The sequence below is a fragment of the Oreochromis aureus genome, linkage group 23, assembly GCF_013358895.1.
Source record: "Oreochromis aureus strain Israel breed Guangdong linkage group 23, ZZ_aureus, whole genome shotgun sequence".
NCBI lineage: Eukaryota > Metazoa > Chordata > Actinopteri > Cichliformes > Cichlidae > Oreochromis > Oreochromis aureus.
Window position 1 is genome coordinate 9818029 of NC_052963.1, and position 21818 is coordinate 9839846.

Here is a 21818-nt window from a genome sequence, read left to right on the forward strand (position 1 = left end):
TCATTTTTTTTATCCTATCAACTGAACTGGAAGCTAATGAACTAAAAACATTAGCTAAAGGCAATAGCCTATATTAATTGACTGAGATACCACATATTGATTTTTTTTTTATTCTTATAAAGTACAATGACACAAAATGCAAGGAAGTAATGGGAAGTACAGAAGGATACCTGATGGAGTTGGTCAGCAAGTTAATGAGTGACTTCACATTGAGTTCTAGCTAACAGATCTAAGTTTAGAAGATTTATGGTGAAGATAATGCTATGTAATTTGAGGGGATTTGAATACACACTGAGCTATACTTCCTCTGCCATTTGAACAGAATTTGTCATCTTCCAGCGACTACAATCGGGATTGATAGTGTAATAAACTGACCGCATTATATCTGGTTCAACAATTTTCTTCTGCTCATATAGAATCATATCTCTTTAAAGACATCTGCATATGAATCTGCTGAATCTGCTAGTAAGGGACATATTTTGGAGGCTTTCTGGTTTCAATTTATCATTTGCTTGCAGTCCAGGTTCTATTGAAAAATCATGTTTGAGCAGAGAGCAAAAAGAGTGACTGCATTTGCCAAAATGTCCCCAGAGGCTAAGTTATCAGACTAGCCCTTGGGTTTCCAGACATTTACTTACATGATGGGCATGGAAACGGTATGTGGGTTTAATGAATAAGGTGTTTGTAACTTGATTCCTAAACAGTATTTATTGTAAAAGAGTGAATCATAGACTGAGTCTTCATCAATATAAAAGAACTACATTAAGCTATTCTCATTGCTGCAGCGAAGCTGCAGTTACTCCCATGTGACCCTTTAGTTTCAAAACTAATGCAAATGATTCACAACTGCTGCACTGGAAGTTATTTGTTTAAGCAAATTGTCACCCAGTGTAAAAGCAGTAGCAGATTAGATCTGCAGTGATCATGTTGGATAATACTGAGCAGGATTTTTGCCCTGAAGCTGAACCCCAGGAGGCAAATGACAACAGTAATCTACAGTTAAACATATACACTGGATCGCTTCATTTTTGTAGTAGTTCCTGACAATGAGCGTGAGTGACAATATGAGAAACAAAGGTTAGGACACTTGGGTATTTGCCACCAAGAACAAAGATAAGGATATGTCAACATTTGTGACAAGTGCAAAAATGCCTCCTCTCAGTGAGTGTTTGTAACCTGTTCCCAGGGTATCAGATACTGCCGTTTTGTAGCCACTGGCGACTCACAAATAGGTAAAGTCATCCTTTGGCATAATTTTCTTGATGCACCAGGTGTGTGAAAATTCTTTTGTCACTCCCAATTCAGTCACCCTCGACTTACACCTGAAGGGAGTATAGGATGTCTTGGATTTTGATTTATTTCTTGAGCTAGGGTTAGGGTATGTATGAGTTTAGCTGCTTGCTAAAATAGAATTCTGAGCTACAAAATACGAGCATAATATCCCATAAAAAAGGGAGGGAAACATAGAAAGGCAAAATGCATAATGGCAAAAGTAAAAATGGCATAAGCAAAAGTAGAGGAGTGGAGCTCTCACAAAGACTGAATGATTTAACATTAACACCAACTTGAGCCTCATCACAAGGTGAAAATAAACATGTTACATCAATGAAACACAACTTCTAAAGCTGAAGTTGCTAGATTTATTAAATGAACTCGTGTACAGCTGTCCTCGAGTGATATCTGCTAGCATAATTTGCTACTCCTTGTCCAAAGTGTGCTTTAAGTTTTTAATCATAACTTGCAAACAAGCACAAATGCACAACTGAGAGCTAAAAATTCTGATTCTTCCAACTCAAATGAAGTGACCATATTCTCTGGTACTATAAGCAAGTGAGCTTAGCAGTAAGTTAGCTAGCTAGTTAACAGCTAAAAACAATATTGTTTTAGCTAAAGTATTCCTAAATAGAAGTTTAAATTTGTGGAACTGATATAATTTAGATGACAAATAAGGACCAGTGCAATTTTTGACTGCTGATAAAGTAACGCTGACTAACATGTAATGACCTGCCAATCCTTACCTACCAATATCATTTGGCTAATATAAAAACATTAGCCCTGGCAAAGCAGGTGTTTGAACAAGGATTAAATTGTTGTGGGCAGGGTCACAACCAGGATCCAGTAACTTTTACTCTGTGTCATAATTTGGTTGCTGCATCATATCTCAGGTGTAGTACCTGTGACCCGATGACCAACAGAAAGGCTATCATTCTAAAGAACCTAGAGTTGAAATACAATTTAAAAAAAACCCTGAAATGTCAAAAGATTCTAACTGTGAAAATTAATTTTGTACAGCTTACTGCTTTTGCATAAGTAGTATAGAAAATCATTGCGTATGTAAGCCAATAAAATAAAATAAAAAATGAAAAAAAGAATTATTTCTTTGTTTTAAAATTAAACTGGCTCAAGGGGGAAAAAGTATGGAACTATTAGGCCATTGATTCCCTGTTTTCACCTAAACCTAATCAATTATCATTTCTCATTGCATCTATAATACAAGAGAAAGAAAGTTGCATTGTGGCAAGCTTTGTAGAATTCCTATTGAGTATTTCCAAATTTAAGCCATCTTACCACACAATTAATTCATGCAAATTATTTCATGATTAGAAAAATAATTTCTGAGCTCTAAACGTCATAGCAGGTTATGAGCATGGTTACGGGTTAGTCTGTGAGTTACAGCAGTGGCCAGTGCCTGATGGGAAGCAAGAAGAGAGTGAAAAACTAATTTCTATATCAAAGTCTTAATTGGTTAGAGTGTGATGCATTTTCTCTGATATATAATTTTATTAATGTCCAGTACACCAACCCCGAGAGCTGGATGTACGACTTGACATGACCAAAGGTATTGGTAGTCAAATATCAATTAGAGACACAGCACAAAGAAAAGTAAAGACCCAGTAACATTATGTAGTTAAGTCAGTTTCTGAGCTTAATTTTTTTTCGCTCTTTTTACTAATTTATCCTCAAACAAAGCCTTTCTAACAAAAGCTTTAAAAAAACCATTGAGATCTGGAATTTGGCTTACTCATGATTGGAGCATTTCTCTTCTTTGAAGGACAATATTAATTGAACAAAAATTAATTACGAAAGTGTTGCTGTCCTGAAAACTTTTCTAAACAGAGACACAGAATGAAATGGAAATGCTGTTTCCCCAAGCTTCTGTATCATTATAAAGGAAAACAACATATCATGGCCAAACATCCCTCTTCCACTAACCAAACCTGACACCGCATGCCATTGTACATTCTCGCCCACATCACCAGGGAGAAAACTCCCACTTTATTATATATCACTTAGTACGAGAGCCCTTTTATCTCGCTGCAGAAAATAACAAAAATAAAAATCCTTAAGGCTTTCCGTCTATGTTGGCTTGTTGTTATTATTATTTGTTTGGTTTTTTTCTTTTCCCCCCCTCACAATTGCTTCTAACTCTCACTCAAATGTCACCCAATCAAGTTCAGTTATTCACAGCTTTAAACGGAAAATCCCCTCCAGGGTTGTTTGTCTTTGTGATTCCAAAACTAGCTGCAGCCCAAGTTCAGAATTACAACCACCAGTGAACGCTTGGATGTTAATTAAAGAATGCAAATTTCATGTTTCTGGTCCAAGGCTGACACACACACACACACATTCGAGGCCCAGAGGTCCACGAGAGAGAGAACACACACACACACACTAAAATATAAGCACAAAGTTTTAGAGGCTTATATCCACACAAACACACACACACTCACACAAATACACAGACAACTGAAGGCCCTAATCAGTCTCTCTCATCCCCTTTGTTGTAAAAAGATAGAGATAAGACAGTCAGCGAAGCAAATGACCTTATGGGGGGGTGGGGGGTGGGAGACTCAGGAAGCTGATTATACAGAAGTTACATGTTCGTAAATATGTTTACCAATATGCAAAGAGAAGGCGCAAAGTGGGTCAGAACTTTTTGGGAAAGTTTGGGGAAGGGAAACATAGGCTGCATATGAATTCAAAGTGGGGGGACACCCACACGGAAAGAAAGTGGAATGCACCATGCATATGCAGTGAACTGTAGCCACTGGATTTAGACAGTGGTGTTGTTTTCTAAAGACCAAGGAAATAAACTAGCTCATCGTTAGTTGTGGTGATTTTTAATCGTGGATTGTCTGCCTGCACACATGCACTAGGAGGCTTGACTTCCCCTGACCAGTATGATGATTGTACTGTTGCACTGAGCTATCTTGCACTGGTTGCCAGGGAAAAATCTACATTCCCCAACTGGTTGCAAGTCGAAGGAGATCAATGGATGTCATTGTGAAATTCATTGCTAAAGCCCCAGTCACACGGGCCTACACACTGGTCAGTGACCCTTTGGTAGACATGAGCAGGTTCCTGGCCATCACTTGCTGATATTGGTCACAAGGAGTTATACAGTGCTGCACTAAAAAACCTCTTGTGGTCGTTTTGGTTGCTACCAGATTCCCACATTGGCCTGTGGTTTGCATGGACGATGCTAACTTGCGTCCAAACACTTGCCAAATGCTGAGTAGTTGTGAAACTGTAAAGAGTGCAACACATGCTGGAGACAAAGACCGTTCATCTTGGAAGTAAAAGTTCAGTAAACCTTTTGCAATACACTGGTTTGAACAGTAAAGCGCAACTTTCACAATGAAGGCAAATGGTCTACATTTTTAAATTTACGTCATACTTTTTCAAGTTTCTTCGTTTCAACTTTACCTCGTTGGTAAGTTAATGAGTCTAAAGGGCTTGGAAAGAAAGCAACTGGACATCTTTAAATTTTTTGAAGACGTTTCACCTTTCATCCAAGATGCTAGTTCTAAAATCAAATGGTTTAGAGTCCCAGGTTTTTAAACCCTACTAGGGTTAACCCTTTAGGAGGGGCATTAACGCACTATTAATTATGTGTATTATCACATGTGTGGAAAAAGGCCTGTGTCATTGCCACCAGAGGTTTCAGGTGAAACCACTGTGAGACCTTGCCTAACCTTGCCTCACCTATTAAGGTCACCTAATGCAAGATGTCCTTCTGATGAACCAGTTTTTTGTCTAAGGGTGTGGCTAGATGTAAGGTGCAGTGGGATATGCGTGGAGAAAATTCAGTGATAAACCTGCTACATAAAGGATGACAGTGTTGTTCCATTTGTCATTCTGTTTCTCCCGAGTTGGTGTCTGACCTTCTTTCCTGTGTAAATTCACTGATGGGATGAAGGCCCAGTTGGGTTCACCACATGTTTTGAGAGCTTTCTTTAAATGTGTGTTTTTTTTCTTTCCCTTCTGCCCTAAAGTGAATGTACATCTACACCTAAAGGATACTCTTTAGGAACGCTTTCGATGAAGCCAATGTTTAGATATTTGACCAAGAAGATAGATGGCCTTTTTTTATTCCTTTTTCAAACCATCTATGTCCACTCAACTCGAAAATTGGGCACCAAACCCAACCCGGAGTCAACTTACCAAGTCACCGTTTGCTACAAGAACTTTAATATTTACACAGAATATTAAATCATGTGCCCCCCGCGACCCTGAAAAAGGATAAGCGGAAGCGAATGGATGGATGGATGGATTAAATCATGTTTTTGGAAATATTTTTTACAGCTTTCCTTTGTTTTATCCGCCTATCCATTCCCCATCTTCTGGAAAATAAAAATTTCACCCTTTCTGCTCAGTAGAAGCTAAAGCATCACACAGCATAGGTGCACTAATTAGACTTAGACCCTGAGATCCAAAATTTGAAGTCAGTAGCAGTGCCAGTATCTTAGGATTTTAAGGCAGCTTAATATTTTTGAGCCTAAAAGTTAGTTTAAAGTTAGTTAAATATTCAGCGCCTCTGCCGATGTTGAAAGGCTTCTCACTCTCCAGACTCGTACCTCTTTCTACAATGACTTAACTTTTTTTGCTGGTTAGCAGCCCTTGATGTCTGGGGTGGTTAGTGCTGTGGTTCAGGGTTTGCTTACTTAATAGTGAACCTTATATCATGACCCATTTTAATAAAAAAGAAATGCAAATCAGTGTAATTAAATAAACAAATATTCATCGCAGACCCACTGTTCATTAGGTGACAGAGTAATTCAAAAGATCTAGCATTTAATAGAACTATAATGTATAATTCTAATTACAGCAGTGCATATTTATATATTTATATTTAAACTATGAGCTAATGTTGAGTCATCCACTTATGAGATACAGTGAGTATATGGATGTACATGCATGTTACATAATCTATGCCAGCAGGAGGCCACTTAAAAGACTTGGCATTCGAAGCCTTTAAAGGGACTGAGCATGCTCGATTTCTCTTGCTCACACACTCATGCTTGCACACCTGACAGGGCTGAAATCATACATCTGAAGCGGTATGATTGCCCTGGCATCTAACACACAGGGAATATATTGACGCAAAGCTGGAGATGTGTGTGTGTGTGTGTGTGTGTGCGTGTTTGTAGGTCCAATCTAAAGTTGACGTGCTCTGCAACTTAGTGTGGAAATTCTCAAGGAACTGACACGTAGTCCTGCTGATGAATGAAGTGCACCCACGTATCGGCAAACTCGGAAAATGCAAATAAACATTATAGTTGGCATCAGCAGCGCCATAAGTTAAGACGTGTCTTTGCGTATCTCAGCACTCGCCAGCAAGGCTCTCGTCTCAGCAGCAGAACTTGTGTGCACAGGAGTTAAACTTCCTATATCTGTGCCAAAAATTTAGCAGCATATGCATAGAAATCATTCTTTGAATTTTACTCTGCAAACACCGGCCATTATTGCTTTCTTTCTTCATATCAGCATCCAGAAGAATCCCAGTCAGAGCTATGTATGTGCATGTGTGTGTGTGTGTAGTTTAGGGGGAAATATTGCCTGGGATACTGAGAGATATTGCTGAGTTCTTGTAAGTATGCAAAGGCTCAGTTTTGCTGTGCTTACATTTTTATTTTTTTTTAGGGGAGAAGTCAGAGCAAACTATCTGCACAGCCTGTGGAGATATAGTTTCATTACACTTGCATAATGGGTCAAAATACATTTTCGTTCCTCTCCTTCTCTCTTTATGTATAGTAAGCATGCTATCAATCGTGCATTCACTGGGGCAAAAGAAAGAATGAATAAGTGCTGAGATGTATGCATCTATACGTGTTCAGGGGAGGGGGAGGGGTAGTACATGTGCACATAGGCGGGCAGAGAAAAACCTCAAGACAATGCTTTTAATTCAGCAATAAAACAAAACAAATTACCTCCCCCACTTTGACAAGCTAATGTGTTGTGTTTCACAGCTATGTGCCCCGCAGGCCAGAGTTCCAACACAATGCACATTTTTCCTGCCGGATACTCGGTATTTCTCTTTCAGAACACTTGAAACTTTGTAAAAACGCAGCGAGCCTGTTGGCAGGATAGTTTAAAGCTGCAATCTCTACTTAGACAACAAAACAAAATGATATAATAGCTCTTCTGGCTGAGAGCTAAAGGAGGGATGTGGCAGAGATGTCGCCTGAACTCCCCATCAAAAGCTGAATAGAGTATGACACAAAGAGCACAATATCTACATCTGCAGAATGTTGTTTTCTTTGTTTTGGAAAAGAAACAGAGAAATGTGCTAAATTCTTGCTCAGGGGATAACTTGAGTGTTGCGATGGATTGTAAACTTTATTTTTTTTTTTACCTTCACAAAAAGGGAATTCTCTGTTTTTACTGTTTAACTGTAGGCAGAATTCAGTAAAGCTGAATTCCTGTAAAGGAGTGAACAGTAAACTGTGGATCTTTGTTTCTCTTTTGATGGAAATACTGTAAGTATATATATCAAAAACATTTTAACTCTACAATACAGTTAAATAAAAAACAAAACAAGAAAAGAAAAGACCACATTAACACTGGTCTTTCTTGGGCGCTACTGAGTTGTGCTTGCCATAGATTGGCAAATGAGCTCCCATAATTCCTACAAACAGAGTCAGAACTGGCAAATGAATCGTTCAGGAGACGCTATGGGTGTTACAGTTCTGAAACAGAGACCAAGATGCCTACAATGCTGTTCCATCTTCCAGTATCACAATGCTCATGGGGAGTTGTTAATGCCTGGCTACAGCATACTAGTCTGGTGCAAGCTGTAATCTTTGTAGAATTTTTCAGATAACGAGTCAGCTGGAAATACCTCGGACTAATGGAGTTTATTTGTTGTACATGAAGCTCATCATGATCAAGCCTGTGGTTATGAAAAAAAAAAAAATCTTGAGTTTTTGTTATTTATCCCCTGTTAAAAAAAAAAGAAGAAAAGTACAAAGTATGAAATGAAACAGTGGTTTTTGAGAATTGCTGCACCCCTAGGAGACCGAGATGAATAAGATAAATTGTAGATGTGAGACACAGCATGCTAAAAGCCAGCCAAAAACACATTACAGAATCCCAACTGTGCAGCAAAACGGGTAAGCAGTGATGCAATTGAGAATAACCGGACTTTCCAATATTTCTCTGCCTGCAAATACCTGTAAAAACTATGTAACTGTAGTTTATTGATCAGTTTTTGTGCATAAGCTGCAAAAAAAAAGAAGAATACTACGAGTGCTAAACTACAAAATCTTCTGCTCATAACTGGTGTCCCAGCTCAGTTGGGGGGGCCTGACAAACTTGAAAATACGGCTATGACAATCTGCATCCTTTGATAGTTGGAGAGCACTGACCTCCACCTGGCTCCACTCAGTTGGGTGGCATGTACTTTTTTGTTTAAACAAATGATGAGAAATCCACTCAATGAAAATGAAGAGGAGTTATCCTGCTGGGAGTGAAAAACTAAAGAAAAAAGAGGAAGACAAGAAACCAAGACAGTGGTGAGTGGAGCAGATAATGCAAATTAAATACAGTGCTAATTAACTAAATCCTGCTAGTTTAACCTTAACTGTGGAGCAGAGACACTTGAATAATTTAACTTCACTGGTGATTTCTTTTTATTGACTTTGACATTTAACACTCCACTGCCTTGACCCAAATGAGTAGAGCGTGCAACTTTAATTCATGTTTATGAGACCAAAGAATCAAACTGTGAATTTTAAGTGAAATGCAGCTGACATATATAAAAACAAAGGTTTATTTATTCAAGTAACCGATCATCAGTCAATATAATTTGGCCATATTCCACTAAATTTATTTGCTATATTGTTCTTATATAACAAAATTACCTGGAAAATTGACATGTAGGCAAATTAAATCATAATTTTGAGCATAAATATGTTTTTAAGTGTAGAATGGTCACTGAAAATATTTCAGACTGGACACAATTTGATATCTTAAAGTTGAAAACTCATAGAACAAACATAATTAAAAACAATCTAGAAGTTATAAAATTTCAGGAAACATAAAAACGTCTGGTTTTCTAATGTTTTGTCATAAGTATGTTTATTGTGGAACATCACCTTTTATAAGATTAAGCATAAATACATTACATCATTCAAGGTCATCCCAATCTCAAGTTTTCCATTTACCCCTCTCCCCATGTCTACTCTCACACAGTGTGTTTGCACTATCAGTAAGCAGCTAAGCTGTCCTCGAGGCATGTTGTAGAGCGAAAAAACACACAGTAGCACACATTAGACACTCAGGATCAAATTTTCTAAGCAGGTCAAATTATTGTGATACCACAATTGCACCAATGGGAGTGGAAAGTTCTCCAGGTGATCTGCTAACAATGCTCTAATTTATATACAAAGACAGACTCAGTTCATTTCAATAACGACCAGCATTCTACCAAGAGCAGAGCAAATTAGCCAATTAAAAAGTAGTAGACCTGATGAGGATGTGTGAGGGAGCAATATAGTTATGTAACAAAATAACGCAGTGTAAGTGCAAGTTGTATGCATTTGTTTCACAGGCAAGCTTTTAGGGTAGGGTAAACAAGGCAGCTGAAGAAGAATCGATATGTTTGTGATATAAGGGTGAAATGATCTGTTTGAATTTGCTGGGGACTTGTGTGTGGGATGCTGTATATCAAGACACAGGTATCCAGAGGATTTATCCAGAGAGCTGCATTACCTCAAACTACACCATCATATAAACCTCAAATCAGCATCTAACAGATGACCCAACGCCTCGCTTTTGTTTATTACTGCAGGCTGCAGGTACTTATTGAAGTCAATGTTACATATTGTAAAATTCCAACATAAACACACTGACACAGCCCCACCTATAGCTCTTGAGACATTATAACATAGCATGGAGTATTTTTAATAGATAAATAAATAATAAAATTAAAATGTAACTTTGGTTGTGTGCAGTGCTGAGAAAGACAAATAGATTTTAGAGAAACGCATTTTAATTGTGTTTCTCTGTGAAGAAATGTGGCAAAAACCCTGAAATTCTGCAAACTGTTCTTCTCACTGCAAAAAGTAACTTGATTGCCTTTAAATCCTGGTTTGCTTCTTGTGTCTGGATTTGCCTCCTTCTCTATCTCTGAAACTCAACATTTTCAATTCCCTTAATTTTTAGCATGCCATCAGTGCAGGTACTTGCAAAGATCCGAAGTTCTGTTAGCAGCATAACAATTGTTTCTCTCCTGGATCCAGTTTCCACTTTATCATTGTGCTCTTGTATTTTTGTGCAGTAGACCGATCCACGTTTCCTCCTTCAGTGCACAAACAGGTTTACTTGATGCTTTTTTTTCTTTCTATCTGCTCTGCATGAACATAACTAAAGAACTTTTGTAACACAAGTAACAATATAACTGGAGTTGTAATATAATTACTGAATTTAGTACAGTAACTTATTACTGAAAAATCTAAATGCAAATGTGTACAATGTAATGAATCACAATGTAACATGTTACATTGGTAGGGACTCAGTGCAGTTATAGGAGATCAGTGCTCAGTTTTCAGCCACTTGTTCCTCCTCTCGCTTCAAATAAGTGCTCCTACTGACAGCTATCACAGACACATAATCTAAGTACAATTTGAAGTTATTGTGCCACAATCCCTAATAAATCACATATGTTTTACTAATATAACTATTTTTTCCCATAAGAGAAGGAGGAGAGATGAAAATTCTCTGCAAATAAGGCCAGCAACAAAAACGTGTGTTTACACCTTTTAAGTCACAAAATTGACACTGCACCTCTTTAGAGGAGATCTTGACAGCAGCTTTTAACGCAAAAGAGAGGAACTGGCACACATGGTGTCTGCCTTGTGGAACATGATGACCTGACCTTTATCAGGCCTCCAAAAGTATTGAGATCTCATCAAATGGAAAATACACTATATTATCACTGCTCTTCATCTAAAATTTCGTGTAGTTCTCTGTCCAAAAAAAAAAGTTTTCAATTATAATTTCATTGTTTTGGTCCTCATTAGTGTACTTTTAAAGTTAAAATCTGCGAAAAAAAACAATGTCACGTAAAGCTTTTGAGACTACCCTCTATGCAACCACTACTTAAGATCTCGCCAATATGCATCTATCAAGCAAGATGGATCTCTACTTGAATATCAGTTTGGAAAAAAGTAGTAGTAGTAGTAGTAGTAGTATAAGTAGTATAAATAGTGAATAACGGTGGTGTTGGGTGCAACTCAAATATTCAAAAATTCAACTTTGTCACTGTGCTATTAGAGTAATTTTGGTTGGCTACCTACTCCTGGATATGTTCACCGCTGTTTCCAAGTGACTTTGTTTCTCAGCTTTATTTAGATTGTGACATGATCCACATTGCCAGACAGGTTCTATTTAGGTGATTTCTTAATTCAGCAGATCTGGGAGTGATCAGGCCTGGGTTACTATATGACATTCCAGTAAAATGTGTTGATAATCCAGAGGGCCAAATCTCTAGCACACAACCCTATGAACCAACTCTAATCCATCACCTATTATACAAGTTGGATCAGGTAGACAAAGAAGTTGAAGTTGAAATTGTAATTGCACACATGCAAGTGGTCAGAATGAAGCCTGTAGGGATCAATCTAAAAATCTGCCTCAGTTCACGTAACTTTGGTCCTGAAACAGGGTCTGACAGACAGGATAATCGTACAGTTGTTACAACTTGTCTGCTGCATAAAAAACTGCAGTTTAATCATCTGATTGTGTTGTAAAGACTGCGTTCATTGTACTCAGCTTGTGTGACGTACATTGTTGTGATGTACAGCCTTAACCACTTATGCAGCTAGGTTCTCCAGGGGCAATGGAGTCTATCCAAGCACTTATTGGCTGAAACTCAAAGAACATGCCGGCAAGGTCACCTTATATCAAGTGACTTAAAATTTGCATTAACCTTTTCTGATCATGTGATTGTCTTTAAAAATTAAATACAAAGTCTTTAAATCTTAAAAAAAAAACGTCAAAGTGCCAAAAATCCTTCCCACAATTTGCATATTTTGTAGTGACTGCGGAAAGGATAAGTAACACAAGTTCTGAAAATGACTGTTTCATGACATTTTTATGTTCATGCATTGACCTGGTAGGTGCAAAAGGGTCAAACAGAGTTTTTCATGAGCCAGGTCTGGGTTGTAACCTGTCATGCACCATCTACACTATACCTTATAAAGATGCTTCCAGTCAAAAATTAATTAATTAAATTCGTTAATGAAAACTGTACATCATTTACACATGACGGTAATCTTCTTGAATAAACTGCTTGCACTGCACGGCTCGTTTCTCTAAACCGGAAAGGTAAAGAGGGCTCTCCCACAGCGCTCCATGCTTGAAACAGCTCAATGGCCATGAAGGACAGGAGGCCAAATTTAACTGTCTGTGAAGACAACATTTTGTGAATTTATGACCCTTGACCTTCACTGTGTGTCTCCAGGCGGGAGGGGGCCTTGCTGCTTGTGGTGCAGCCTGGGATGCATGAAGGCGTTAATGACTCTTGACTCTACAGTTTGGCTTTGTCAGCTCGGCCAGCTGTGTATTAATCTTCATACTGGTATGTGTTCGTCCGAAGGGAGTGAAATCGGAGTCTGTGTCTATATCTTCAATCCTCGCCTGCTTAATTATAAATCTCTCCAACTGTCACAAGTACCATGCTTGTATCCCAAGAGTTTCTGCTAATATTTCATGCCACTGTTTTGTCCCCCAAGCAAAATGGCCGACCAGCAATTAGGCCCTTCTGCAGACGACCCTTTCAGAGGTTAGTAACTCTCTGTGGATAAGAGGCCTTGCTTACAAGCAGGGGGAAAAAAACAGAGAACTGTTTTTATCTTTTCCAAGAAGTATTGCCTGCTTCCTGGGTAATTTGTTGAACGTTTCTACAGATGTAACATTTGACTACACGAACTCAGTAAATAAACGCAATGAAAAAAATGTACCTATCAATCAGCTTTAATGCAATTGAGTGTTTCTGACAAAAAAAGTGGAGCAATTAAATTAAACCCACACACCTCCCTAACACGCTCATTAGTAATGGATTATGCTCGGTGCTGGCGTTTTGTAGGGGTCACCACAACTCTGCGATGCATCTGCCCTTTACTGACTCCATGTTTACGTGTAGACGAGTCATTTTGGAAACATGATTAATTCATCCTCATCTATCCTTTCACCACGGCATCACATAGATTACTGAAACAGCGGGAGAGGTAGATGGAAGGAGGGAGGAAAAAAGACAGAATGATGAGAGAGGAAAAATATCTAAGAGGAAGGGAGGGGAGCAAGCAAACGTATGACAGTGAGCAGTTGATGCTGAAATTCTGTGCACACAAACCTACGCCCACATACAAACAAACACTTCTACTTTACTTGGTTGTACTCTGCAAATCAATACTCCTCCGAGCAAACCCAACTTCAGTGCAGTCCCCGGGCAAACAGGGAGCTGGGATGCATCAGGGTCCCATAAGAACAGATGCCACCACGCTGACCCTGCGGAGTTCTTAACAGCACAGATTTGACCTTTTGCTTCCTTCAGAGAGACGGTTGCTCCCCCCTTATCAGGCTGTTCAGGTGTTTCTCCCGCTTCTCTTGTGCCAGACAGCTATGGTGACCTTTATTTAAGCCAGCGTGGGGATATAGTCTTCTTGAGTCTTTAGGGGGACTTTAGACGACTCCCTACCTCCAGTGTTGCCCATAGCCCCACACCAAAATGTTAAACTTTAGTTTTAGTTCTCTCCAAGTCACCAGGAATGTCAAAATTATTGTGAAACATTAAATAGTGTCAGTCTGGATTTAAAGGAAAACTCAATTGTGAAGTTTTGGAATTAGTTTTTTTTTTTTTTAAAAAAGGATGGAATAGTATAGTTTTAGTTGTTGGCAATGAAGCAGAAACAGCTTTAGTATTGCCATTTGTGTTCCATAAATATGGGGATTGACAACAAACAAACAAATAAAGTGACAGAAGCTAAAAAATTATAGTGGCCTACAACACAGGATCCTGCACTTCTGATAATGCAACTTGACTTTCCTCTCCTGGCAATTTCTCTTTTTTGTGCCATATTCATAGTTCCCAGTTTATTATGCAGTCAGAGGACACCCTGGTGACTTAGAGGTTAAAGATGCTGACCATGTAGTCTTCTTTTCCCCAGATCAATTATGGCCATTGCACACTCTACCCTCTACTTTGTCACTAGCGCTCTACTAGTTCATTTGTGGATTAAAAAAAAGAAGAAAAAAAAGCTGTGACCGGGGGTTATTATTCAGGCTATTTTCACAGTAATAGGAGGGGTAAGTCGACTTGCGGTAACAAAACGGTCTTAATACATGCACGAATACCCAGATTAGAGCTTGCACACATGAAAGTGTCACCTACTGCACACTCTCAGACAAAGAGATTCAGTAAAAGACTAATTCTGTTTTTACAGGTAAAATCTGCACAAATGTTTCCTCTCGAGCTAAATACTGGATGTTAAAATGACAGGGCAAAGAGGTACACACTATACCATGTTTCCAAGCAGTTAAAGGTGTATATCTGGATGGGTTTTTTTTAAATCAGTGAAATTAATCAGGATTGAAATTTGTGCCCCAGTTGCCTCTCATGGCATGTTATTTTAAACTCATTCTAAGCTGGCTGTAGGTGCAGATTTGGGGTGTCTCCATATACAAATTTGCACAAACAGCACCAAAAATGGATTAAATTCATTTTTCACCATAAAATTCTACCTCATAATGATAAAATGAAAACGGTTTGCTTGAAACTCTTTCCTTTAACCCTGATTAGTCTCACAGTTCCTGCTGCCAAAAAACATCCCCACAGCATGATGCTGTCATCACCATGCTTCACTTTAGGGATTGTATTGGCCAGGTGATGAGAGGTTCCTGGTTTCCTCCATGACACTGGGCATTCAGGCCAAAGAGTTCAGTCTTTGTTTCATCAGATCAGAGAATTTTGTTTCTCATGGTCTGAGAGTTCATCAGGTGCCTTTTGACAAACTCCAGGTGGGCTGTCATGTACTAAATACCAAGGAGTGGCTTCCGTCTGGCCACTGTACCATACAGGCCTGATTGGTAGAGTGATGTAGAAATGGTTGCCCTCGTGAAAGGCTCTCCTCTCTCCTCTCTTCATGGAGCAATGCTGGAGCTCTGTCAGAGTGACCATCGGATTCTTATTCACCTCCCTCACCAAGGCTCTTCTACCTTGATCAATCAGTTTGGCTGGGCAGCCAGTTCTAGGAAGAGTCCTGCTGGTTCATAGTCTGACAGTATCTTAGCAGTACAATATCTTGCCAGTACAGCATTACACGCTACAAAAAACAGAGTGCTTTATTTTATATGTCCCAGTTTTCCAGGTTCACAAGGACAATGTTCAAGGTTCACCTTTTTTTCCTTCACCAATCTTTTGCATGTGCTGCATTGTTTCTGCATCAGCCATGTTTTAGTGGTTGGTGGGTGATCCATGAGGTCATGCAGAACAAGGGGAATGGCTTTTAAATGCGCTGATTAATCCCCTGTGTGAGATATCTCCCCATCCAATGCCATCACCAACATGATCAATCATGAATGATAGAGAGGGAGATGATGCTTGCTTGTACAGCATCAGCGGAGTTTTGTGATTAGTTATTATTCACATAGGAAAAGAAAGAGAAGAGAGGATAAAAATAAGAGACAGTTTATTCTATTAGGAGTTGGGATGAAAAGAGTTAGTTGAAGAAGGGAGCAAGGCAGTGTTGGAAACAATAAATTGAATATTTAATACAATTTGTGCAGTTTATATAATGCATCTTGCTAAACAAGCTAGCAGGCATTAGCTGATAGCTTAGCATTACACCCTCTCATTAAATATGGTCACTTCTTGCTCCAAAAGAAGAATGCAGAGGTCAAAAGGCTAATTTTTAGATTTCAAAATGTGGATTTAAAAAGCAGTGGATGGTTTTATGGTAAACCAGTGTGAGCTAGAATGATCAGATTTCATTCAGTTTTTGGGCAATAAAATCTGATAGTAAGATTAATATATAATACTGTTGGGTGAGTTTGTTTTTCTTGTGCTGCAGCCTAGAGTTGTTTTCAGTTGATGGGTTGGAAATACATAATCAAATAATAAGATGCTTACATCCTCAACAATTCTTTTCCCCCCTCTCGTCCCTGTGTTAATGTTATGGTCCTGTTAGCATCTAAAAAGTGGGAATAAAAAGGAGCGAGCATGAAGTAGTAATGAGTATTTCGTTTTCTTTTTAAGTGTGTTTGGAGATATTTGCTGAGCTCTTTGTAAAGTTGAATTTCAGTTTAGCTCCAAAACAGTTTGTATGCAGTTTGCCACACAAGCTATATACTAGGTAAAAGTGTAGTTGCTATATTTTCCAGTCAGAGTGAACAAAGAAAACTATAACAAAGAGGACAGGAGAGGAACACTATTTTCAAAGAAAAGGACTGCTCAGTCACTTTTGATAAACTTAAAATTTTAAGCTAATTTGTAATGTCCTAATTTTTTTTTTCAATAATTAGATATTGGATACATGAGGTGTTGTTGAAGCTGTGCTTTCCTTCACATTGTGAAGCAACGTTTAGTGCAGGCTAAAATGTTTCGCTTGAAGTTTAAAGTAATGGTCAGTGTTACATCAAGGGCATGAGACCTTTTAAATGAGCTTTATACTGTCAAGAGGTCAGAAATTGGCCATCGTAGTTAACGTAACATCCACTTACATCTTGTTGAATTGAGTTAACTAAATCCAAAAATGGGTAGTTTAGCTGATCATGACCTGTACATGAATAAAAAATCTACTGGACCGCACAATATAAATTGAGATATACTTTGAAGTACTTCTTCTCCTCAAGCTGCATCAATAAAACTGATCTAAGGGTCCCCAACCTGCCAAATTCCTCTTTAACCTCTGGTTGTGGTAGCTACACCCTTCATTTATGTACTGTCTGTGATTCACAACTCCAACCAGAGCTGTATGCATTATTATTTTGAAATTGTATCTTGATGCAAAACTTCTGTCTCTCATATTGTAAGTAATAATATCCTGTATGTGAAGATTCAATTTTAAACACTGAAAATGTATATATATATATATTTTTTTTTTTTTTTTTTGACTTTCCTATATATCTGCATGTCCATGCAATTCTGTCTGCCGAGTGAAATCAGTACCAACTTCAATCCGCATGCATACAGTGCTTAAATCCTTTTTCCTTTTTTTCCTAACCTTCATGCGGTTTCATCATTATGTTAAAAAAAATCTCATTATGTTTTACAGTCCTACTGTTTTAATATGAGGAGTTGTGATGCAAAACCCTCAAATGCTGGCTTCATCATATATGCTCACCACCTCCAGGTATGAGGAATTAATGAGCATTTCTGTGCTGCACCTGAGCATCATCATGCAGCCTGGTGGAGCGGCCAATTTTCCTCTAACTGGCACTGCCCTCCTAGTTATCTGCTAAACCCCCTAAGGCAGTGAAGGATTGTTTTCAGCGGTTAATTGACAACATCCTGGTGGTGTTCCACATGCGAACACATTCTTGGTGGAGGTTGTGCACGCAAGCCTTCCATGCGGGCTGCCGCTTCATGCAGCCTTGTCATGCATTACACTCTGACCTTCCCACTGAGGCATTTGTTTAAACTAAAGGTTGTGCCAGTCAACGTCACGAGAGTTAATTATACACATTGAGCATATATCTTTTAATATACTTTAGTTAGAGGCATTGGTTGTGTTGTGGCACCGCACAGCCACCTGACAATGAGTCAGCCTTGACTGGCTGTTAATGAATAAGATGACAACGTTAACTTCTCAAGAGTCAACATAAAAGAAAGTTTGCAATAGCCTTATGTTGTTTTAACAGCAATGGATTTTGCAACCTGTAATAGGAGTTTGAATCATAAACCCTGCGAGCATATGCTTTTTAAAAAAAATAGAATTAAGAGCTTTTCATGCAGCAGCAGAAGCAGAGGGAGAATTGAAGTTGAGCGAAAGGAGGAGAGGAAATAGCCCTGAACAAAAATGGGCCCAGCGTCTGCTTGTCGCTGTGTCTGTCTTTCAGTTTGTGGCGGACTGACAAAGAGCCTGAGGGGAAAGTGATTCTGTAGCTCTGACTTTGCCAACAGGCAACTAATCCCCACACAAAGCTCAGCTGACCTGAAGCTGCCTGTCTGCAGCATTCACAACTCAGACACCTAAATCCATATGCACATTTTGTGTCTTACACAAGCAAATACTCACCGGCTCCCACAAGTAGCACTCACCACTGTGATAACATGGGATTGTGTATAAATAGTCACAGCCATTTCTGGTGTGGGTCTTGTGTAGAATAAGTATTATATTACATTTTAAACCTGTTGCCCTAACCTTGACCTTAACCCTAACATGACATGGGGAAAAAAGTTGTATATTGATGTGATACTGTCATAAAGTGAACTGACTCAATAACACCACAGAAGGCACTAGGATAATACACTAAATGGGTTGACTGCATAATACTGGGCTGCACTCAAAAATACATAAACTTGAGGCGTTCTGAACAAGCATTCATGCGTGTCTTTTAGGATCCTATAAGGGAAAGGCAAATTTAACCTCCTAGGACCTGGTGTCCACATATGTGGACATCACATTTTGGGTTGTCTAGACCAAAATACTAAATGTTGCTCTACAAGGGCCTGATATCCACTTACAAGGACATTATACTGCCACTGCTCTATCAAAATTTAAAGCAAATGTCCTCATATGTGGATCTCATTTGTCTCAGAAACAGTTTAGCTCCAAAGTTAGTTATCTTATACTATTCCTTGGTTTAACCCCTCACAAATGAGCAGTTTCAACTTCCTTCCCCCTGTTTTTAAGTCTACTGATTGGCTGCCCCTCACAAACTGACAGTTTGAACATCTGTTTAACTTCATCTGATTTTCATGTCCTAGTGAACAGTGACATTAATTTGGTCTTCATCTTTAGATTTTCCATGTCTTTATGTTACATGAGTACAGTGTAAAAGATTGCATTTGATAAAATCCAGTCAAATGAAATTTACTTGATTGATATACATTCAGTATATGTCAAGCATGTTTTCTAATGATTAATTATTTGAATAAATAAACCTTTAATCTTTATGTATTTCAATTGCATTTCACTCAGAATCATCGCTTCATATTTATGACTGCAAATAATTTTTTTTGGTTTTTAGTTAACTGTATAGAGACATTACAACAGTGGCTTTAGAACTGTTCAACTTGCCATTCAGGACTTTAGCTGTATTTGGGTAAAATGTCACAATCGTACCTACCGCCAATTATGTTCCAGTTCAACCAAACAGGTTTTTGATATAAACACTGGTACAGTCCAAAGTGCAGAAAGCAGCTGTAAGCACTTGTATCCTAAAAGATGAGGCAACCTTAAGTGGGCTATTCAGTCCATCTGCGTTCTAAAAAAGAAAACCCAGCTTGTCTGACTCCAAGACAACTTGGCAAGAACATCCATCACAAAGATGTAATTTCTTAATCTTGGTTGGTTCATGTCTGGTTAGCAACAGGACTTAGAAAATATTTTTGTGAGCAAGCATCATCTTCGGTTTGTAGGAGACTAAGAACATTTAGTCAGAGATAAGGAACTTTAAATTAACGTATTTTATATACCTCGGTTCTTAATTGAAAGGGTCATGGTATGCCAAAAGCTCACATCATCATGATCAGACTCAAATCAAATATTGGTGTGTACTTACATCTTGATAAGTTATGGTCAGTATATTAAATGGATAAGAATATTTAAAAACAAACAAGCATACACACACAAACATCACTAATCAGTGCCAAGAACCCTTTCTCTAAAAACATTGTATGACAGGCTTTGATTGATACAAATACAGGATAAATAGACTGGACACTGATATACCCAGTGGTCTCACTTAATTGAAACACTTTTATAATCTAAAATGACCACTCCCTTATTCTGCCAAATATGCCTTATGTAGACACATACAGGCTTCAGTGCGGTCTGACTTGAATCCGACTGGTTCGAAAATATCAAAAGACCCCATAATGCAGTTTTATTCGTTATATTGCTGTCTGTTTCACTTTCTAATACCTACACATCTTGCTTGTGATCCACATTCCATTACATCGGACATTATGTCTGGGCTAATTATCTCGTGGCTACATTACCTCTGTAAATCATTGGCACAGCAAAAGCGCTGTTACCAATCACCTCACAAGCTGGGTGACTCTTCGATGAACTTAATTCCTCCTCAGTGGGGAGAAAAAATAATTCTAATACATTATTATCCCCTTCCCTAAGGTAACAAAGAATGTTAAAAAGAAAGTTTTATGTCCATTTAGAATATTCTTGAAGTTTCTGTCCCAGATCATGGATAAATAGATATCGCACGGTATCTGGTTACATTACTATGTATGCAGACACTTGTGAAAAAGTTTGGGGATGTTGCAATATATTTAAAGACCCACAACATTTGTCTGGCTGTGCCACCATTCAAGTCAACTGAAACATATAAAATGGAATTACACAAAACAGGTTGGATGTATTTATGGTCAGTCATAGATGATGAACTGACCTAACCTTGAAGGTCACCAAACAGAGACTTCATATTCAAATGGATAGAGATACTGGTTTGATGGTGGGGTTTGGACCAACACGCACCAGTGGCAGCAGTGTATTGTACGCACTTGATGTATCTACTGTCAACTCAGAATCATCAGTTAACCTAACGGGCATGTCTTTGGACTGTAGGAGGAAACTGAAGGAGGAATAAGAAGGAATACTAATCCCTGACTCTGTCCTATCAAAATACTGTTGTGATTTTTAATTTTTTTATTATTATCTTGGTTATCTAATTAATTCACATCTGAGGCAATTTATTTGGATTTATTTGCACACGTTGACCTTTGAAAATGTTATAGCCCACATAAAAGAAACATTTTAACCTCAGATATATGTCTTTTTTAATTCTTAAAGCACTGACCCTGTGTATAAGCTCTGCAAAGCATGCTCTGGAATAACAAGATATGTGTTTCTGCTGTATTATGTATTAGAGTTTAAAATAATGAGTCCTTTTTATTCACACAAGCAACAAAAAAAAAAACAAAAAAAAAACCTGGACTTAGACACACAAGTCAAAACACATATTCCACAGCAAAGGAATCCCCTTAGGGAGTTCCTGTGCACACGGTGTTTTCCGCTCTCCTCAATTATTGATTAGTTGTTTTCCTTCTGTTATGAGAGGCCACCCCATATGAACAGGGAGAAAGGCCCGCTCATAAAAACTGCAGTAAGGCTCTTTCTCTTCCACCAGGCTGCACTTTATTGACCTCAGCCATCCACCTAAACAGGACACTTGCTTTTTTCAGTACTATCTCACCTTCTTGGCTGCTTATTCTTCTTCCATCACTATCTCTTATTTATCTCATTTATTCTCATGTTCCCTCCCATTGTTTCTTACTTGCTCTTTTTTTTTTTTTTAACTTGTCAGACCCAGGTCCAGGGTACCTTTTCAAACTGAACTGCGGACTATTTGCTCAG